This window comes from Schistocerca serialis, chromosome 7 (assembly GCF_023864345.2).
Source record: "Schistocerca serialis cubense isolate TAMUIC-IGC-003099 chromosome 7, iqSchSeri2.2, whole genome shotgun sequence".
Taxonomy (NCBI): domain Eukaryota; kingdom Metazoa; phylum Arthropoda; class Insecta; order Orthoptera; family Acrididae; genus Schistocerca; species Schistocerca serialis.
In genome coordinates, this window is record NC_064644.1 from 108953073 (window position 1) to 108974521 (window position 21449).

Sequence of the window (21449 nt, forward strand, 5' to 3'; positions counted from 1 at the left end):
CAGAGAGTGACAATTAAGACCAGCTAAGAAGATTTTTTTAAAGTTTTTAACAACAAGAGCGTCAGCCAGCTGTGACCTGTGTTTCAGGCACTTACTGGCCCAGTAGTCACCGTAGTAGTGAAACGGACGTCGTGGACTTTTTGTCCACAATTACCTCTGTGTAGATGCAATTGTAATTGCAAGCGTGCCGTATCACTGGAAAGACAAGTTGTTTGGAAGGCTGGGTGGGCTAGCTTCTGAATCACCTTTTTTTTATACACTGGTAACTAGGAGCGCGCGCTGAGAACCAATGAATCCGATTTTTTAAATGTCAAAAGACCTTAAAGTTCTTCTTTAAATGATACAGACTTCATTAAAAATCTACACCGTTATTTTTTATGCCTGCATATTTATTTCTCAAGTCACCCTGAAGACGAACACATTTTCCCAACCAGAGACCAGTTTGTTGATACTGACAACTGCGAAAGATTCGAATTCGTTGACGGAGACAAAACCCACCTTTGCTTGCGGCGCTTCATCAATAATCGAAGTGAAGTCCTCGAAGGTGTTCTTCAAAGTTTGGAAACAAATGAAAATCGGATGAGGACAAGTCAAGACTGGATGGACGATGATCGATGACAGTGAAACCGAAGGCATCGAACTGTTGCAGATGTTGCAGCAGGTGTGCGTGGTCTGGCATGTCACGCTGAATGACAGGTTTCTCCATGTTTGGACGAAATCTTCGATTTGCACACTCCATTACAAGACGCTGTTTCTGTCGCAGAGATATATTTACTTCGCGCACCGATAGTTACACGCTACAATTCGCGGCCCTATAGCAGCAGTACGTACGAGGAAGCAACAAATACCGACAAATAAAGGAAAATATTGAATGTAATAAATCAGAGCTGGAATATATGTACTCATGTTATGGCACGATTCCTTGTTCAAATGGCTCTGAGCACTATGGGACTCAACATCTGAGGTCATAAGTCCCCTAGAACTTAGAACTACTTAAAGCTAACTGACCTAAGGACATCATACACACCAATGCCCGAGGCAGGATTCGAACCTGCGACCGTAGCAGTCCCGCGGTTCCGGACTGCAGCGCCAGAACCGCACGGCTACCGCGGCCGGCGATTCCTTGTTGGGAACTGTAAATGATAGAAGTAAACTATCATAGCAGTAGACCAAGATATGAGTACGTAAGGAATATCCTCGGCGACGACGGATGCATCAGTTTTTCTGAAATAAAAAATCGTAGCTGGCAAGCTGCAGGAATGAAAGTATGCGTCAAGGCTTACTTTTAGTTTGATGACCGAGAGAACTGAGCTCGCGAAATTGTAGACTCGCAGATCCTGGTGGAAGCAAGAGCTACTTTTGACTTTGGTAGACAAACATGGTCATTAAGCCCATCTGAGCACTAATTGTCACCTGAGAGAGATGCTCGTCTGAGAAACTAACATTTCGAGGGTAACTCAAGAGGCTATAAACTACATTACTTCGGTGTAAAATAATGTGTTTGGAGCGTTTTGAGACATCCAGGTGTTCGAATTCTCATCCCGACACTTTTCGTTTGCTGAGAATGGCGTGGACTTCGCAAGGAGTTAGTTGGAGGTTGAGGTTTCGCTAATAAAGAAATGGAGGCACCTGATCCGGTTCCGCCGATTAACAGCTCTACTCTATGGTGCCACCAGCACCAGTGTCACGTACTCCGTGTTGGTCCATTTCTGGCCCTTATGCAGGTAGTTACTCAGCTTGGCAGTAATTGAGAGAGTTGTTAGATGATCTCCTGAGGCATTACTAAATTCTGTCAAGCTGGCGCATTTGATCGTAAAGAACATGAGCTGGTAGGAGGGCCCTGCCCATAATGCTCCAAACGCTCTCCATTTGGGTGTGATTCGGCGACCTTCCTGGCCAACATAAGATTTGACAAGCAGTAGACACTCTCGACCCGTGCAGGCGGGCAATATCTTGCTAAAGTATATGCCAAGGACAGCTTACCATGAAGGGCAACAAACGGGGCGTAGAATATCGTCGACGTACCGCAGTGCTGTAAGAATACCGCGGATGGCAACCAACAGGATCCTGCTGTGGAAAGAAATGGCACACCCAGACCGTCAAACCTATTTGTTGGGCCGTATGGCGGGCGACAGTCTGTTGGTATCCCACCGCTGTCCAGTACGTCTCTAGACACGTCTTCGCTGGTCATCGGAGCCCATTTCGGAGCAGGACTCCGCACTGAAGACTATGCCAGTCAGTGAGATTATTGGTCGTGTGCAGACGCCGCTGACAGCTGTGGGGATACCGACCTGATTGTCGCCCATCCTACGGTCTGACAACGAGGATTGATGGTTTCGGGTGCTTTTTTTTAGCAGGACTCATTTGGTTGTCATCTGCAGGACCCTTAAAGCACAAGTAACGGGTAAGGCGAACTCTAGATTGCGGTTTATTGGTAGAATCCTGAAGCGATGCAGTCCTTCGACAAAGGAAATAGCTAACAATACGTTAGTTCGTCCAGTCTTAGAGTACTGTTCGTCTGTATGGGACCCTCACCCGTTGGGTCTGATTCAAGAGATTGAGAAGGTCCAAAGAAGAGCGACAAGATTCGTGACTGGTACATTTAGCCATCACGAGAGCGTTACAAATCTCATAGAAAGTTTGAAGTGAGACACACTTGTAGATAGACGACGCGCTAAACAGAAGGGGCTGCTCACTAAATTCCGAAATCCAATCTTCGCCGAGAATGTAGAGCATATATTTTTACCACCAACTTTCAAATAGCGTAATGATCATCATTCAAAGATAAGAGCTCGTACTGAGGCGCTCAGACAGTCGTTTTTCGCTCCCGTGATTCGCGAGTGGAACAGAGGGGGGCGGGAAGTATGACTTTGGCGCGAATTGTGCCCTCCGCCACACACCGCTTGGTGGCTAGCAGAGTATATATGTAGATGTATAAAGCGCAGCGGTACGTCGACGATAATCTGCGCCTCGTTTTGTTGTTCTTCATGGTAAGCTATCCGGGGCTTACATTTCAGTAAAATATTGTCCGCCTGCACACGGGAAGAAGTTTGTACTGCTTGACTTCGTGCTTGTCAAACCGCACCCTGGCCAGATCGCCGGCTGCCTCCCAAACTGAGCATTATGGACAGGGCCCTCCAACCATCTCGGGAGTTTGACGATCTAACACGATAATTGGACAGAATTTGACACCCTAATCCGCGGGACGACATCCATCCAACAACATTATCATTCAATGCCAAACCTAATAGTTGCATTCATAAGGGTTGGAATTGAACCAACGCGTTATTGATTTACTCACTCTGTGAAGCTCTTTCTGTTGAACGAATCAACAAATGTTTCTGAAGGTGTAACCATTTGCTTGTCTGTACATGTACCTCACATTTACCGATTTCCGTCCCATTCGAATAGTTTCTTCGTGGTGCGTCACCTCTTTTTTTTTCCATTAGAGTGTATTTCACGACACGTTACCGACAAGGTGACAGGTGCTTCAAACGTGAGGTTCAATTTAACAAACTTGAGTCGTACGTCTATGCGCTTCTTTGACAAACCTATGGACAGAAAAAAGATGTTTGACAAATAGGTGCGATCTTCGCACCAATTACTGGTCATCTGCCCCACCGAAGAGATATTTCGAAATCCCGTAAACTTATATTTTGTTTACTAGGCACGATGCGGAACTGGAACGAAGGTTTTCCCAAAAATTAAGAAACTCGGTAGCAATATGGAATGCGGTATCGAAAGCTTTCTGTGTCTCGCCTGCGAACAGATCCTGACAAACGAGCGGTGCTTTAGGAATCCATGTCGACTGCTTTCGGTCTCAAAGCAAACACAAGAAATATTCCGTAATATTACGGCAAACCGACGTCGGTGTGACAGCACTGACGTTCGGAACATCTGCCCTGCAAGCAATGTTTAAGACCGGATTAACCTGTGCTCTTTCCCAATCGTTCATTCACGGTGTAAAAAGCGGTTGAACTGCGCATTCGTCACCTTGCAGCTTGCACGTCAACACGTCTTGCTCCACCGTAGTCAGCTGTTTGTCAGGTGGTGCTTTGGCGTCTGAAATGGCCGGCGTTCAAGGTCTGCGGCGAGACGCGTAATTTGCAGTGGATGTCTTCCGTCGCTCTTCTATTTTTGCTGAAAGCCTCTTGGCGAGGCTAGGAATAATTTTTCCCGCCGCAAGCAGGGAGTAAAAAGACGCCCGGCGGGGGCAGGCGGTGGCTTGGCACGCCCGCAGTAGGCGTGACTGCGTGGGGCAGTCGCGACGAGGAACCGGCGCTGGCGCGGCGGCGGAAGTGCGTGCCCGCAGCTTCCTGCTCCATTGTGCGTTTCCGGTTGCACGTCACCCGTTACTTCTGACATCTTCCTGCCTCCTATCTCGCCTGTGCTGACTCGACGCTGCGATCCAGGATTGAGTTCTGAGGGGCTCGACTTTCTACAGTTGTGGTGACAGTAATGAAAATGGCTCTGAGCACTATGGGACTTAACAGTGACAGTAATGAAACATCAGCTTCAGATGAGTGGTCATGTAACCTGTATGCCAGCTAATCGTGTGCGCTCAACGGAACGGTGGCCTACTTGCTCAGGGAAGGTATAACAAAATGACAAATGCCCTGGAATGGAAAACAATACTTAATTGATTAGGGGGCTACAGCATCTAGTCGGCAAGTATGGTTTAGACTTGTTCATGAAAGCTCATGACACTTCGACAAGGAACGGGAAAAAAAAAAATCGCTAGGCAGCGGGCAAAGGAGGAACAAATGATCAGTCGAAGAAACATAGCGGAGGAATTCACGTCTCCAGAACTGACGCAGCGACCAACGAACTCCTGAAGTTTCAAAACTCGTCGTCCATTAGCGTAGGACAGCCTATGATGGTACAATGTTGACAATTCCTACATCCCAGAATGCGTAACATTTAGGAGTGTAAAACTACCATAGGCTAGCCGGCCGGTGTGGCCTGATGAACTCAGATGTTAAGTCCCATAGTGCTCAGAGCCATTTGAATTATTTTTGAGGATGGCAGTTCAAACTCTTGTTCGGCCATTTCAACGTCTTACCTCTGTACCACCTCACTCGCTCGCACACGAATAAGTTACTTGTGTAAATACTGTGCACAAAAACGGCGAAGATGTGCGGACATCAAAAAAACTATGATTATCGCGCTAGGAGACCCTTTGAAACTACACGAATCACTGTTATTGGTAACACACCGACTCTTAGGCCAGCATGTAGACGCACTCTTGGATGCGGACCGCTGCGCATGTTTACGGGACAGGAGCTGGAGTGACACAGCGGGACGCCCACCTGTCGCGGGAGGCCTTGGCAACGGCCGGTACAGACCCCTCGCACCTGCGAGCTATTCCTGATCGCGCGCCGCCCTTGTCGCTTTTATAGACCCTGGCCAGCCTACTCCACTCCCATCGCCACCATTACTGGGTCGCTACCGTCCGCCTTTGTAGCTTTGCGGTTAGCGTGTTTTCTTACCGTCTGGAGAACGCGGGTTCCATTACCGGTACTACCATGTGTTTTTTCTTCGCGAAACGGTTGGAAGGTGTCGCGGTCAAACCCTCGAACGAGAAGTACAGCGGCTCTTGTCTGGGTAAGCCGGGAGCGCCCTACACCCACCACATGTCACTCTACACTGACGGGCCGGCCGTAGTAGCCGAGCGGTTCTAGGCGCTTCAGTCTGGAACTCGGCGACCGCTACGGTCGCAAGTTCGAATCCTGCCTCGGGCATGGATGTGTGTGATGTCCTTAGGTTAGTTAGGTTTAAGTAGTTCTAAGTTCTAGGGGACTGATGACCTCAAGAGTTAAATCCCATAGTGCTCAGAGCCACTTTTCTACACTGACGCCACAGGCAGAAGGGTGACATTGACATCTGCATGCTGCGAAATTTGGCAACTGATCCTAAACAATGAAAAGTGTGAGGTCATCCATGTCAGTGCTAAAACGAATACGTTACACTTCTGTTACAAGATAAATCAGCCAAAGCTAAAGGCCGAAAATTCAACCTAGGAATTACAACTAAACTGGAAAGAACACATGAAAAAATCATTTGGGGAAGGTGAACCAAAGACTGTCTTTTATTGGTAGAACACTTAGAAGATGCAACAGATCTACTTAAGATATTGCGTACACTAACTATTGTCCGTCTTCTTGTTGGAGTAATGCTGCGCGGTGTGGGATCCTTACCGGATAGGATTATCGGAGTATATCGAGTAAGTTCAAAGAAGGGCAGCACCTTTTTACTATCGAGAAAGAGGGGTCACAATGTCACAGAAATGATACATAATTTGCGGTGGACATCATCAAAACAAAAGGCGTTTCTCGTAGCAGCGGGATTTTCTCAAGTAATTTCAATCACCAACTTCCTCCTCCGAATGCGAAAATATTTTGTTGACGTCGACCCACATCGGGAGAAACGCTCGCACGGAAATATAGTGGTGTTCGTTTTTTACCGCGCGCTGTTCGAGGGGGGAATAACAGAGGATTATTGTGTAGGCGGTTCGATGAACCCTACGCCAGGCACTCAAGTGTGATTTGCAGAGTATCGATGCAAATGTAAATGTAGATGTAGATTGGTCAGCCGACTTGACATGGATTTCTAGGCCTCGCAGTCTCTGTCATTGTTGAATCATTAGTGTTGTAAACGCTATTGGAATGTTTAGCCATAAAGGTATAAACGTCTATGCCCACTCAGTAACTAACTGCAACAGTATACAATGAATTGCATCTTAATATATGTAACAGCAACATTAAACCGTTATTAATGGCAGTAGCAGCAGCAGCAGCAGCAGCAGCAGTTGTAGTAATAATAATATTATGATGATGATGATGATGATGATGATGATATCATAGGACCGTCTCTAGAGTTCTCCACACATTACAGCCTTCGACTGTTCTCATCTATGTTCCTCGAGCAGGTTTCCGAGTTAAATATTGACAAAAAATATACGCCAGAGCTGAAGCTTATTCATAGCAAACGCACAGTGATACAATAGTTTGGTAAGAGTCGCGGCTGAGCGAAGTATTTTGGTACGAAAAATAGTATTTCAGTGAGTTCAGTAGTTTTAGAGATATGACGTAGTTAAGTTTAAACACTTTCTCGGACGGGAAAATACCGCCAATTGAGAAACAATTACAGTTTTCGACAGGTTTTTACCATGCTTGGCATCACAACCGTTGATTCGAATCATAAGTGAATTTCAGTTTTTTTTTTTGGCGGGAGTTTTGTGTAGGAGACGGAGGCTATAATGCGGATCTCTACCGCCGTGTAGGCGTAGCTCTGTGGCAGGCAGTTCAACCTGTTGTGACATTGTGGCAACTCTGTGTGCGAACTAATTTAATGAAGAATGTGTGTGTGTGTGTGTGTGTGTGTGTGTGTGTGTGTGTGTGTGTGTGTGTGACGAAGTTTTGTTGTTATTCTAGCGCGAATGATACACAGAGCTATACCACAGCATTAAAAGTATTCCGTCTATAAAATGATCAAATTAGGACAATAGTAACAATAAAGATCCCATTTCTAGGTCATGAAACGGCCACACGAGGTATCGTGGTTCCTATGTGCTGTGAAAATAAGCCAAATGGCTTGTCTTTCGCAGTGATACGTACACGCAGAAAACCGATAAAAACGGCGAGAACAAATATTTTGTAGACTTTTTAGGGAAAGAATCCGTCTCTCCTGACAGGGCAGGTTTAAGAAATAACACCTCACTTTACTGCCGGCCGGTGTGGCCGAGCGGTTCTAGGCGCTTCAGTCTGGAACCGCGCGACCGCTACGGTCGCAGCTTCGAATCCTGCCTCGGGCATGGATGTATGTGATGTCCTTAGGTTAATTAGGTTCAAGTAGTTCTAGGGGAGTGATGACCTCAGATGTTGAGTCCCATAGTGCTCAGAGCCATTTTGGCTCTACTTCTGTGTAGAGTGTATTAGGTACATGAGAAGAACAGGACACCCCTAACTTAAGTACTGTCTCCAGGGTCTTCGATATTTGGTTACACATAGAAATCTCTCAACAGGATATAAAGATAAAAGTCCTATGTTTGCGATACGTTTCCTGTTTTAATATTTTATTGTCATTAGTCAGTTTAAAAAAGAATAGGTTTTCGACATGATTGGAAATACTACAGTGTTTTATACATACATGAATCTCAAAATTTTTTACGTAACTTTTGTTGGAGATAGTGACTAGACTTCATACTTCTTACGAGTTAAATATTGACGAATTTTTATAAATGCTATGCATCTACGACCCAAGCTGACATCTTACAGAACCTCACCGACTTTTTCCTGCATGTTTCGCAGCGGTCCGCACTGCCAAAGGTTGTTATTCAGGTTGTCGCATTAATGAGATCGGACAGTGTACGATCCCACGGCACTGCACTCGGCACGGTGTAGTTTCCGTGGAATGAGCAGCCAAATGCTTAACAAAGAACATCGAGCAATACCTAGAACAACGTTGAGTTCCGTGTTAAGCTTGTGATGAACAGGGAAAAGGGGTGGGGGGGGGGGGGGCGTCCCTGAGGGCAGTGAGCTGTTCGGCGATGTGTTGCCGCTCAGTAGACATTTTTCTTCCTGCACTTTTTTTATTCCCATTCGCAAAGAAGGTAGAAAGGCCCCAACGACCTGGGGTAGATGGGCCAACTGGGAACACTTCGTGCCAGTTGCCTGATACTGTTCGCTTGTACGAAATTGACACTCGGGACAGTGGCTGATGGGAGCGACCGTAAATGGAAATGCCTTTACTGTCGGTTCCATCGGCCACCGTGCCAAGTGTCAACTTGATTTTTGCGAACAGAAACCTGCGGGGCTGCGGACCGTCGAGTGCGGTGTGCTGGAGCGGGCTCCGAGACGGCGGCTGCTATTTCGGTAGGCCCTCCACACTCGACCCTCCCATTCCCTGCCCCTTCCGGCGCGAGACATGCCGGAAGCCTCGCGCCACAACAAACTCCAGCGCGAACACTCAGCGTCACGACACTGCCGGGAGCAACAGCCGGTGACCCCCACTCACCCACAGAGCTCTCGGATTGACGCAATGAATCCCAATCAGCTAGCACAAATGAAAACTGGGTTTCAACAACGAAATCGCATAAGCAGTTGAGGGGTTTTCTATTTTGGGCATTTGAGGAATACCGAGTGCATAGAAAGCAACAGAAATAAACAGGGAGAAGTAAACATACGTTTCACAAGAAGAAGACTGCTGCGTTATAGCCAATTATTTCAGTCACAGCTGCATTTTAATTTGGACGATTATCTGTTTCTGCCGTTATCGGACTTTCACTGTTTTTCAGTTCTGTTACAGCGTAACGCCTCAACTTTTTCAGCCTTTTGACCGCCTCAGTATTACAATACTGCTACACTGATAATGTTAATACAGTTGTTATTCTGTGAAAAAGCTGAAAAGTTCTGAAGATGTCCGATATGTAACACACCATTTTAGAAGATATATTATACTAAATGATAGCACAACTCTTTAGTTTCTTAACAAGTGATGGCCCATATTACAATTAACAAGATGATTATAATGTCAGTACCAGTAATCTCTACTTTGTGGATGATATAAAATGTAAATGATTGTGAAACAGCAACACATCAAACCTTTAACACTCTTAACTGGTAAGAATGTCTGAAATGAACGTATTCTGTACCAATTATTATATAATGAAAGCGTCTAAAACAAGAGTTTGAAAAAACTTGTAAAGCACTATTATGTATTTGTATAACAGATACATGTAACGAAAGTCACTACCTTTCAAACTAATTAACACAATTTGCCGTATTATGCAACCTAAAACACGACAACAAATCCTCCAAAAATAAGTTCTGTGTAAAAGACAGCATTACTGTTAGCACTATTAAAAAGCTCTGCCAGATATAAATCGGAAAATAGTATGGGGGCTATGCTTAATTTAGTCTTCGAATAATTAAAGAAATTATAAAATTCATCGTTCGTTTTGCACATTTGACGTAAACTGGTGTGATAACTTTTTTTCTTTTTTGGCTGAATTGTAGATCTGAAACTCACGAGCATTTGAATCAATATTGTACGTGTGTGAAAATAACTTAATACAATGATTTTTAACTGTAGTATCTAAAGATTGTAGTGGGACGATTTTTCAAAAGCCTAAGAGAGGGAGTTGTTCACGGGGGGCCGCTCTTGATCAGAGGTTTTGTGACGCACCACCTCTGTCACTTTGAGAAATAAAAAATGCAATGAAAATAATAAAGGCGTATCTGTTACTTATTCCACATAGCACGCTGAATGGATAAGATATGAATCCAGTTCTTGGGACTACAATGAGCAGAAGACACGATAAATACCTGAGATACACCACCCACATGAACAATGTGTATTTTGTCGACATTTCAACTGCAGCAAGTTTACGTAAGTACACTTTCATTTAAAGAAGAAGACATTACGTCATATATCGTCCGAAATCGCCTTATTCAATCGCAAGTGTGACTGATATAAATAATCACCTGTAACTTTTCGATAGTTGATGCCTCTTTCAACAAAAAAATTCTAGCTTCCAATAGATTCCTATTACAGTTTCAGTCTCACCACATAATTTGTCCAATTGGAGTTACTTGGGCAAGTGTGAAAAAAAAAAACTTCCAAAGCGGAAACCACTGGAAAACTGAGCGTTTTATCAGCGAAAGATATAGAGATGTATATCCCTTTTACCAGGCGCATGCAAACACTCATCTGCATTACACAGTCCCACCTCCAAGTGAACAATTCATTATATTTTGTGTAGATCAGTCTTATTTTTAACGTCTTAATATTGTAAATAGTTCTGTAAGTTAAACAAATCATGTTCACCGATATGGCTGGAAATCCGTTCTCAAGATATAGAGACCGAGCAATCAGGGCCACTGCTACACCTGTGCCTTCCTTTCATGGAATATAGTGTTCAGGAAAAAAACAAGAAACCAGCGACTGCGGGCCGAGAAGAGAAATCAGCATGACGCCGTCGCGGTGACGTAACTGCGCTGGCGGAAAACCTCGGCGTCCCTCTCAACCGCCGTATTCCACGATTCCGGAGAGACGAAACTTCAGCACACAGGCAGCTCTGGTCTGGCAACGCCAGGCATACGGTTGGTCTAGCTCTACCATACGTCTAGCACTTACTGACAGCGGGCTTCTGGACAAGTTAAAGGATCGCGGCCGGTAGTACGGCCGCATTCGACTGCAACAGTCGGGAGAGTTACAGCAATGGCGGACGCTGTAAAGTGCGAATTGCTTTTGACGCGTGACGGGGTTTTAAAACAACGTCGAGCGGTCCGTAAGTCCAACAGTATGATGTCACATTTTTGTAGTCCCATTTGAACCAAATAACACAAAAAACTATCACAGTCGCACGTGGAATTTGTTTTGATCTAATTAAGAAACACAATGCTATCTGCACTTTGTCCTCGCTTGTTAAGTCGAGAACGAGCTCATCAACTTTTTTGGGTGATCAGTCTTCTGACTGGTTTGATGTGGCATGCCACGAATTTCTCTTCTGTAGCAACTTCTTCCTCTAAGTTTTGCACTTACTTTTGTAAACCTTCGTCGCTACTGCTGTGCAGGGCGAGTTGCCACTGTTGTTACGGTAAGCCGAGTTTGTGAGTTCGTTCAAAAATGGTTCAAATGGCTCTGAGCACAATGGGACTTAACATCTTTGGTCATCAGTCCCCTAGAACTTAGAACTACTTAAATCTAACCAACCTAAGGGCAGCACACACATCCAAGCCCGAGGCAGGATTCCAACCTTTGACCGTAGCAGCAGCGCGGTTCCGGACTGACGCGCCTCGAACCGCTCGGCCACAACGGCCGGCGGTACGTCAGCCCTTTATTCTCTGGACAGCCCACGTTGATGTGCCAACAAACGGTGTGGTCACGAGCACGTCTAAATTCGACAGCTCCTTTCTGCCAGTCTGTGACGTCTCTCCATTGCCATGCAACCTGCTTGCAAATACACACCACTTGTCTGCCATGACTTCAGTCAGCGGTGGACTGTCACATGACGGTCTGGTACCTGTTATATACTGCCTATAGCACTCAAAATCGACAAATGTGGCGACTAGTATGGCGCTCGGTCAGCTTATAAATGCGGCACAGCCAAAGTAGGTATGGGCATAAAAAAAATCACGTATGTGAAATGCTGTATGCAGAACGAAAAACGTTGCATGTAACACATTAAAGTAGGAAAGTGCAACTCTCGAATTAAATACACACATGGCATAGTAAGTGTCTTGCTTTAATACATTTGCGTTAAGAGATTTACGCAAACCACGTCCGAAATAAATCTCAGTTGCCAGACGAAGACAAATCCTGCATCATACGAATATACACCCGGCTTTACACACGGCGAACAGTCTTCCCGACGGGAGGCCCTAGTCACACGACATTTACATTTATAGAGCGCTCTTCGGCACTGGTCCCTTAATTAGCTAGCATTTAATGTGAATCTCTCGCCAAGCACAAAATCCCAAGCGACTGGGAAATAGCGCATCTGATGACCGTATATAAGAAGGGTACAACAAAGGACCCACAACATCGTTAGAGTGCGTTTGCTACAGATTTTTGAGCACATTCTAAGTAAATGTACAACATTTCCTTGATAGAGTCTTATCCACAGATCAACACGGAATTAGAAAGCACCGCCCGTGCGCTAAGCATGCCCTTTTCTCGTTCGATGTCCTGCGAGCCAGGAATGAAGGGTGACAGGCAGATTTCACATGCCTAGGCTACCTTAAAGCGTTTGACACAGTGGCACACTGCTAACTGATAAAAGATCGAAGAAACGGTATATTTTCACAAGAACGAGCTCATCAACTTCAAGTGGCTCGAAGTCTTCAAGTAACAGAACCCAATACGTTGTCGTGGAAGGCAACAGACATGGGCATCGTGAGTAACGCCCACGTTAAGTGTGATAGGGCCATCTTGTTATCTGTCTACATTGACGATCTGGCGCATGTGGAGAATGTTTGCTGATGGTGTAGTGTACGGGAAAGGGTCGTCGTTGGGTGACTTTAGGACGATACAAGATGACTTAAAAACACTTCTAATTGGTGTGTGAATGACAGCCTGCTCTAAATGTCGAAAAAAGAAAGTAACTGAATGCACACGAATAGGAAAAACAATCCTTTAATGTTGGATTACGGCATTAGTAGTGAGCTGCTTTACACAGTCCAGTTAAAGTCGGTCCAGGTATCACGTTGCAGAGAGAGATTAAATGGAACGAACACGTAAGGATGGTAGTAAGTGAGGCGAATAGTCGACTCGGTTTATTGGGAGAATTTTAGTAAAGTGTAGCTCATCTATAAAGAAAACCGCGTACAGAACGCTAGTGCGACCCATTCTTGAGTACTGTTCGAGTGTTTGGGATCCCATCAGGTTGACTTAAGCAAATCAGTGGCGTATTGCTTGATTTGACATGCGATTACTACGGAAATGCTACGGTGAACACAAATGGCACTCCCTGGAGGGAAGAGGGCGTTCATTTCGTGAAACAACGTTGAGGAAGTTTAGAGAACCGGCACGTGCGGTACAGTGCAGAATGATTCTGCTGTCACCAATGTTTATCTCGCTTGAAGACCGCGAAGATAAGTTAATAGAAATGTGGGATCGTGCGAAAGAGTACAGACACACTTTTACCTGTCTCCATCAGACAATAGCACTCCGTCTTCAGGCCACGAGTGGCGTACCGGGACCATCCGACCGCAATGTCATCCTCAGTGGAGGATGCGGATAGGTGGGGCATGGGGTCAGCACACCGCTCTCCCGGTCGTTACGATGGTATTCGTGACCGAAGCCGCTACTATTCGGTCGAGTAGCTCCTCAATTGGTATCAGGAGACTGCGTGCACCTCGAAAAATGGCAACAGCACATGGCGGCCTGGATGGTCACCCATTCAAGTTCAGACCACGCCCGACAGCGCTTAACTTCGGTGATCTCACGGGAACCGGCGTATCCACTGCGGCAAGGCCGTCTCCATCAGACAATGGAGCGGCAAAATGGATGACTAGCAGTAGAATAAGGTGTCCACCGACACGTGCCACGTCGTTGCTTGCGAGGCATGTATGGAGATGCAGAATGCCAGTCCAGCTTCTCGAGCAAAACGCGACCTCGCTAGGTAGCAGTTACTGGAGGAGGAAGAGGGAGTTCTATGAGGAAGTGCGGAGAGGCGCCGTGGGGAGGCGTGGCCAATGGCCCGCGGACCGCTCAGGTGCCGGCGCAACCTACCACACCAGAGGACCTCCAAGGGCAGCGCGCCGCTTCCTCCTAGCTCCGGCGAGCAGCGTTGCGCAACGTGTCTGCGACGACTCGCGAGCCGTCGGCACACGGGTCGCACAGTCGAACTAGTGACTGGCGTATTGTGATGAGCCAGTTGCTCGGCCACCAGTGACCAGACGTTTTCAATTGGTGAGAGATCTGGAGAATGTGCTGGCCATGGCAGCAGTCTAACATTTTCTGTATCCACAAAGGCCCGCACAACACCTGCAACATGGGGTCTGGCATTATCCTGCTGAAATGTGAGGTTTCGCAGGGATCGAATGAAAGGTGGAGCCACGGGTCGTAACACATCTGAAATGTAACGTCCACTGTTCAAACTGCCGTCAATGCGAACAAGAGGTGACCGAGATGTGTAGCCAATGGGACCCCATCCATACCAGCACGCCGGCTGATACCCCAGTGTGGCGATGACGAATACACGCTTCCAATGTGCGTTCACCGCGATGTCGCCAAACACGGATGCGACCATCATGATGCCGTAAACAGAACCTGGATTCATCCGAAAAATTGACGTTTTGCCATTCGTGCATCCAGGTTCGTCGTTGAGTACACCATCGCAGGCGCTCCTGTCTGTGATGCAGCGTCAAGGGTAAACGCAGCCATGGTCTCCGAGCTGAAAGTCCATGCTGCTGCAAACGTCGTCGAACTATTCGTGCAGATGGTTGTTGTCTTGCAAACTTCCCCATCGGTTGACTCAGGGATCAAGACGTGGCTGCACCATCCGTCACAGGCATGCGAATAAGATGCCTGTCATCTCGACTGCTAGTGATACGAGGCCGTTGGGATCCAGCAAGGCATTCCGTATTACCCTCCTGAACCCACCGATTGCATATTCTGCTAACAGTCATTGGATCTCGACCAACGCGAGCAGCAATGTCGCGATACGATAAACCGCAATCGCGATAGGCTACAGTCCGACCTATATCGAAGTCGGAAACGTGATGGTACGCATTTCTCCTCCTTACACGAGGCATCACAACAACGTTTAACCAGGCAACGCCGGTCAACTGCTGTTTGTGTATGAGAAATCGATTGTAAACTTTCCTCATGTCAGCACGTCGTAGGTGTCGGCACCGGCGCCAACCTTGTGTGAATGCTCTGAAAAGCTAATCATTTGCATATCACAGCATCTTCTTCCTGTCGGTTAAATTTCGCGTCTGTAGCACGTCATCTTCGTGGTGTGGCAATTTTAATGGCCAGTAGTGTATTTTGCATCTGAAAAAAATTGAAATATACAGCGTCATAAATGTTGAAAAAGGTTTGGTGACAAACTTTGCTTTTCTGTCGCTGTAGTGTGTATTGTTACGCTATTTTGATCGCATTTTTTTTCCAAAATGGGTGATGAGAGATTATTTGACATGTCAGTACAAACAGCGAGCTGTTTCGATAACAAAAGCTACTTAAATTGCTTGGACTTTCGTGGCCTCTTGCTGACAAACAGCCTGCTATCTCTGGTTCTTCGACCGACGTTCGTTTGATGATTTTTCTGACCTTTTGCCAGAGCAGGTGGCTGGCATTGGCAAAGCTTCACCCTCCATTGCTGATGCAGAACTTCACCAGCAGCAATGAAGGGTGAAGTTTTGACAGCGCCAGTCCACCATCAGCAATGGAGGGTGAAGCTTTCACAATGCCACCCACTCGTGCTGGTGAAACGACAGAAAAATAATCTAACGAACGGCAGCCGAAGAAACCGAGACAGCAGCCAAAAGGTATTTGTCAACGAGGTATTTAACTGATCACTACGGCGTTATGCACATTGTCATTTTGTGGAGGCTCGAAAACAGAGGTTTGTGTTGCGCACTGGGGCAGAGCTTGTCACTCCCCACATTTATCCCTGTCAATCACTTATTTTCTTCAATGACTTATGTCCAGAGGTTACACACGCATGTTCGCGAGGGGGGAGGGGTCAGTAGTTTAAACCATTATTTCTTTTCGTGGATGTTCCCAGTGCTCTATGAAATACTCATGTAAACCATTAATATACCTCAAAATGAGGGTGTTAGCCCTTGAAATGCATCGTGGAAAAAAGAGGGTAATAAAAGTGACTGACGCAGGTAACTCTTAATTGATGTTTTATGTCACAGACAGACGCAGTATGAAAATCACAGGTCAACATAGACAAAAAGTTTACATTAAAAAATCTTTATGTAGTCCATGTAGTGCATGTTGTATGCCCTGAATTGCAAAAATCATCCCGTATACTGCGATTGGTTTTTGTGTGAACGTAAAAACGTTTTTCCAACAAAAATTTACTTATCTGCAGCAACAAGTTGAAGTTACAGAGCGGCAAGTCTAGTAAATAGTGTGAATAGTTTAATGAAATGTGCTCAAAAAGGTCAATTGTCCCAGTGCCGGCAACATCCCATTGTTAACTCGCTCAGGTGAGATGGACAGGAAGGAACCAGGAAAGAAGCAGACGAAGAAGTGTACGCAATATTTGAAAGTAATAAATTCAGTCGTAGTAGAAGGGAGAAACTGGTTATGTTAATGAGTGAATAGTAAAGGGGGGGGGGGAGAGGAGTTTTCATAGCCACAGCTGCAAATCTGTAGAGCTTACCCACTTGTATAACGCGTGGTCTGCTGGTGTGCAACCTTACTGGGCCACCGGAGACTTTGGCTTCGCAAGAGACTTACTTTCTTACGACTTCACAGCCACATCATCCCGTGTGTGAGTGTGTGTGAGTGTGTGAGAGAGAGAGAGAGAGAGAGAGAGAGAGAGAGAGAGAGAGAGAGAGAGAGAAAATCGTGCTGTGATGTTATGCATGTTAAGAAAAGCAAGTCCTGAAAGGACTGACAACGTCACTTGAAGATCATGTCACATACTTCGATCTTCAGTGAATTTATTACGTTAGTATCCTTTACTATCGTAAAATATTCACATTAACAATGTCGGCACGTTCACGTTCACAAAATGTTTCGTCCAAACAAAGGTAATAAGTTATGTACACATGAATACTGATGGACAAAATTTTACCAAAATGCAGGTACATTTCACTTGACAAAGTAACTAACTGTATAATAAAACGTACTTACATCTTACTTCATACCACATTTGTCGAAGGCAAAAAACAAGTGAATACTTTATCATACAAAGCGATTCTAACAAAATATTTGTTACTGAAAACGTCAGCTGTCGTTAAGGCACATTACCTTCGTTTCTATTCTACACTTGCCGTGCAGTACGAAAGTACTGGGCTCTGCTGGTCCAAAACTCTTCATGCTCATCACATATTCGAAATGACACTCCGTACTTCGCACCCTTTGTCATCATTTGGCCTTTTAGTACAGAGTCGAACGCCCAGCAAACAAATAGCTGAATGCAATCTACCTGTTCGTTCGCATATACCACTTGAAAAAATAATAATAAGAAGAAGAACTGTTTCAAGTGACGGTGCTCACTTGTTATAGGGTGCTGCAACAAACGGACGCATCAGTGCTTGCAGCTTGACATGACACAGTTGACGAGAGAGGAATATAAATACCTCCGAATAACAGAAGAATCTTCTTTATTTACAGTGCATCGATAAAAACACTTTGAATTGATGACACAGAAGGTGGTTGTTCGGTGAATTACTTTTTGGCGTCGTAAAGCAGTTGTGAAGCTAACTAAGTTTTTTTGTGGGTTGATTCGTATCGTCTTGCAAACTTTCGCTGGATGGATAAAACGGGCGTTTCCTCCCAGTTTACAGTGGCTTTTCTCAGAGTATACTCGGAAATTTGCTATCCATCAAGTAACATCACATTGGACATGACGCGGCTCAACACAAAGAAAAATTGTATGTTAGCAGATACAGCTTGTTTAAATTTTTCTTTTTGTACAGAAGCAATCATTTTCCAACAAAATGTAGGAGTCACCGTACCATCAAACAGTATGGCGCTTCATAAACTTCAATAAATCTAAGGCCTGACTAAGTATAGAAATATGTATTACATTTTATATTTTTAGTAATGGTTTTCATTCAGTGGAAAGGAATTAGAAAAGTATAACTCGTGACTGAATGAGTCATATGATCGTGACAGCTGCCACACACAAAGAACGTTTTCATGAATCCGTTATCTTCAACAGCAGCCGAGAGAGGTTACGCAAAGATGAAGTGGCGGATGAACATTGGAGAGGTTCGTGGTTCAAATTCCCATCATGTTGCTCACATTTAGGTTTCATGGTTCCCCTAAATAGCTTTAGTCTTATCTCAGGACAGTTCCTTTAAAAATGACACTAGAGATTTCCTTCATTAATCCGACCTGTTGTGAGTAATGACCAACTCGTCGACCGAACTTCAAACCAAATCATCTTTCCTTCCTGTAACGGCTGTGTGTTTGCCATCGTGCGTTTTGGGATCGAAGTCCTATCCTAATCGCTGCAACAAAGGTGGAATGCACTGACAGAATGAGATAAGTGGCCGCAATAAAACTAGGCTACTTACGCGGGCAGTAAATCCAGTCTAATTCTTCGTTGGCGCGATGCTTGTATGCTCTGAGACTAGAATAATTATTTTAGCCTTCAAGTTGCATTTAATTAGGTGGTAACCATTAATCTCGGCAACTAATTATATATAACTATTATTAACTAACCTAAAAATTGGGATCTCGTCTTAGAGCATTCTAATTTTATCGGCTACTTATGAGAAGATTTGTTAAGAGTTAATATTTTCTGCTCCCAAAATACAATTGCCTGTTGAAGACAGTTATTTACTTTCCCTTGTCGCTTTACACAGTCTGCTGTACCGCTACGTGCAGCGGCTGGTTACGGTGAAAATGAGAAAATTGGAAAATATTTAATTTCGTCCGTCTCAGCTTCGATATACAATCTTTGCTGCAGTGGTTACCGGTTTCGGGCTGACACGCTCATTTTCAAACCACAAATCTTGTTATCAACCGTAACTAGCCATATAATATGGTGCCAAAAGGCAGGAATAGATTCTCCACATAAAGTTAAGACGTAGACAACAAGTACTCTCATTGATACAGGCTCATATCAATGGAACTACTTGTCCACAGTTTAACTTTCTGTACAAAAGCTATTCATGCCTTTTGAAAACCACCGCAGCAAAAACTTAAATGCAACTGATACGAACGAAATAAAGAAATATCACATTTCTTCAATACTGAACAGTTGTAGACCTACCATTCCGTGGCACCATACCTTGAATCAACTGTGATAATGAACAAAATAAACGCTTATTTCCGGTTAATTATGAAATATGATAGTCTTTGAATGTCAAGTGTGGTCAACGCAGGCGACGCCAATAGCATGCTCACAACAATAATATGGACGGTTAGAAATATTTCCAGGGAAACAAAAATTACATTCATTACAACAACCATGTAATCACCTACAGCAGAGGACTCTACGACGCACTCACTGACATGCCCGAAAATGAACTTATTCGAGATATGGCAGGGCCTAAATACCAGGGCTTCACACAGAAACTATTAATTACCTTCATCTATGGAAACCGTTATTTAGCAAGAGTCTCTTGGACGAAGTGGCACAGAGAGAAGACACTAGGCTCTTTCTTTCCCGGAAGATGGCTGTTCAAATTACCTTCCGGCCATTATGATTGCGGTATTTCCCTAAACCGCTTATTGCGAATGCTGGGATGGTTCCTTTGGAAGGGCACGGCCGTTTTCCTTCCCTATTCTTCTCCACTCTGAGCTTGGGGTCTCTCTCTCTCTCTCTCTCTCTCTCTCTCTCTCTCTCTCGTGACCTCGTCGGCGATGTATATTGCACCCTCATCTTCCTCTCCCTCTGTGCCTGATGATATGCCGTTAAACAATTGCAGCTGACAAAAGCAGATGATAAATTCACAACACTGTAATAAGAGAACATTTCTAATCAATTTCCATACAATTCTTATGGCTTCATTCAGTCTACGACGCAGAAAACTTTTATGAAGGTTGAATCCCACCGCGAAAGCATACAAACTTACATTACTAATCAATATTGCAATCAAAGGAACAGCACGACCGTTCAGCGCGCATCCGTGGCACTGTGAGTCCACTAATCGCTGCAGCGCGCAAAAGAGGATGTTTGTCACGTATAAGTGATCTTTAGTTACTATCACGGACTGAGCACGAAAAGTATTATTATTATTATTATTCCCTGATGAATGTCTGCTGTTTGAATCAGGACAACACCCACCGAAGCAATACATCAGCATCTGCACGATATTCATACATCTCTCTCTCTAGTAACCAGTTTTTGGAATTCTCCCGGTCAATTTTGGAACAGTTTATTTCAATGTTTCATTGAGCTTCTGCCGGTACAGAATTTTTCCTGCATTTCTATGGGGCAATTCCACGTATCAAACACACCTATAACGAACTATATTACCTTTATCACGTACGTTCGTATACCCTGACAGTACAAATAGGCACGCAATCAACAAACCAGAGCATTTACCCGAATTCTAAACCCTCCGCAAGTAGTACAGCACGGGCCAATAAGCGCTAGACCTCACCAAGAACAATATAAATTCTTTATCACAATTAATTATGTCAGTGCAAAGACAGATTAATTTGCAATTCACCTGCAAAGAAAGTACAGCTGGAATGGTGCGAATTATAGGCCAATACATAAAAATAAACATTCTGTTTGGAAGACAAGTTGAAGGTACCTTTGACTATATGGTTTTCAGCAAACAGCTATCAGTCACTAAACTGATGAAAAATCATTACATTGGGTTTTTGCCGTTCCTGCTTCGTATACTCATTGCATGTTCAGAAGCCTGCAGTTCATTTACGACAGTCGGTGTTGATCGATTGTTACATTGCAACATATTTTTTTAAAATTAAAAAAGGATTATAACATGTTTTTATTGAAAATGCCTTGACATCACTAAATATTATGAAAAAGTTAACTGGTTACCACTGATAATCGGTCATCATCGTAACTCCATGCAATTTTTTGCAGTTTGTATTTCGTGACTGACGTGAGATGTACACACCAACGACTGTGACACACTTTTGTTGTAACACACCGGGTGGAGATTCGATAACGACCGCCTTAGCATTGAAAACCGATCAAATGTATCATCATCAGAGTTTGTTTAACTACATATTTCAATAACAATGCCAAGATTCATTGACGACGGGATGTGAAGAAATTGAGTTAATTGTTATTTGTGTTTACTCTGGCGTTTTCGCCTCTTGTTATAGCAATT

General features: G+C 44.6%; 1 protein-coding gene and 1 pseudogene across 1 annotated transcript in view; both read right to left on the reverse strand.

The window, feature by feature from the left end:
* The window catches only part of LOC126412104 (beta-1,4-mannosyltransferase egh), a 254517-nt gene that overhangs the window by 230994 nt on the left and 2074 nt on the right, over positions 1-21449 (reverse strand). The window lies entirely within an intron of this gene.
* Positions 13868-13985, reverse strand: LOC126413531 (5S ribosomal RNA; annotated as a pseudogene).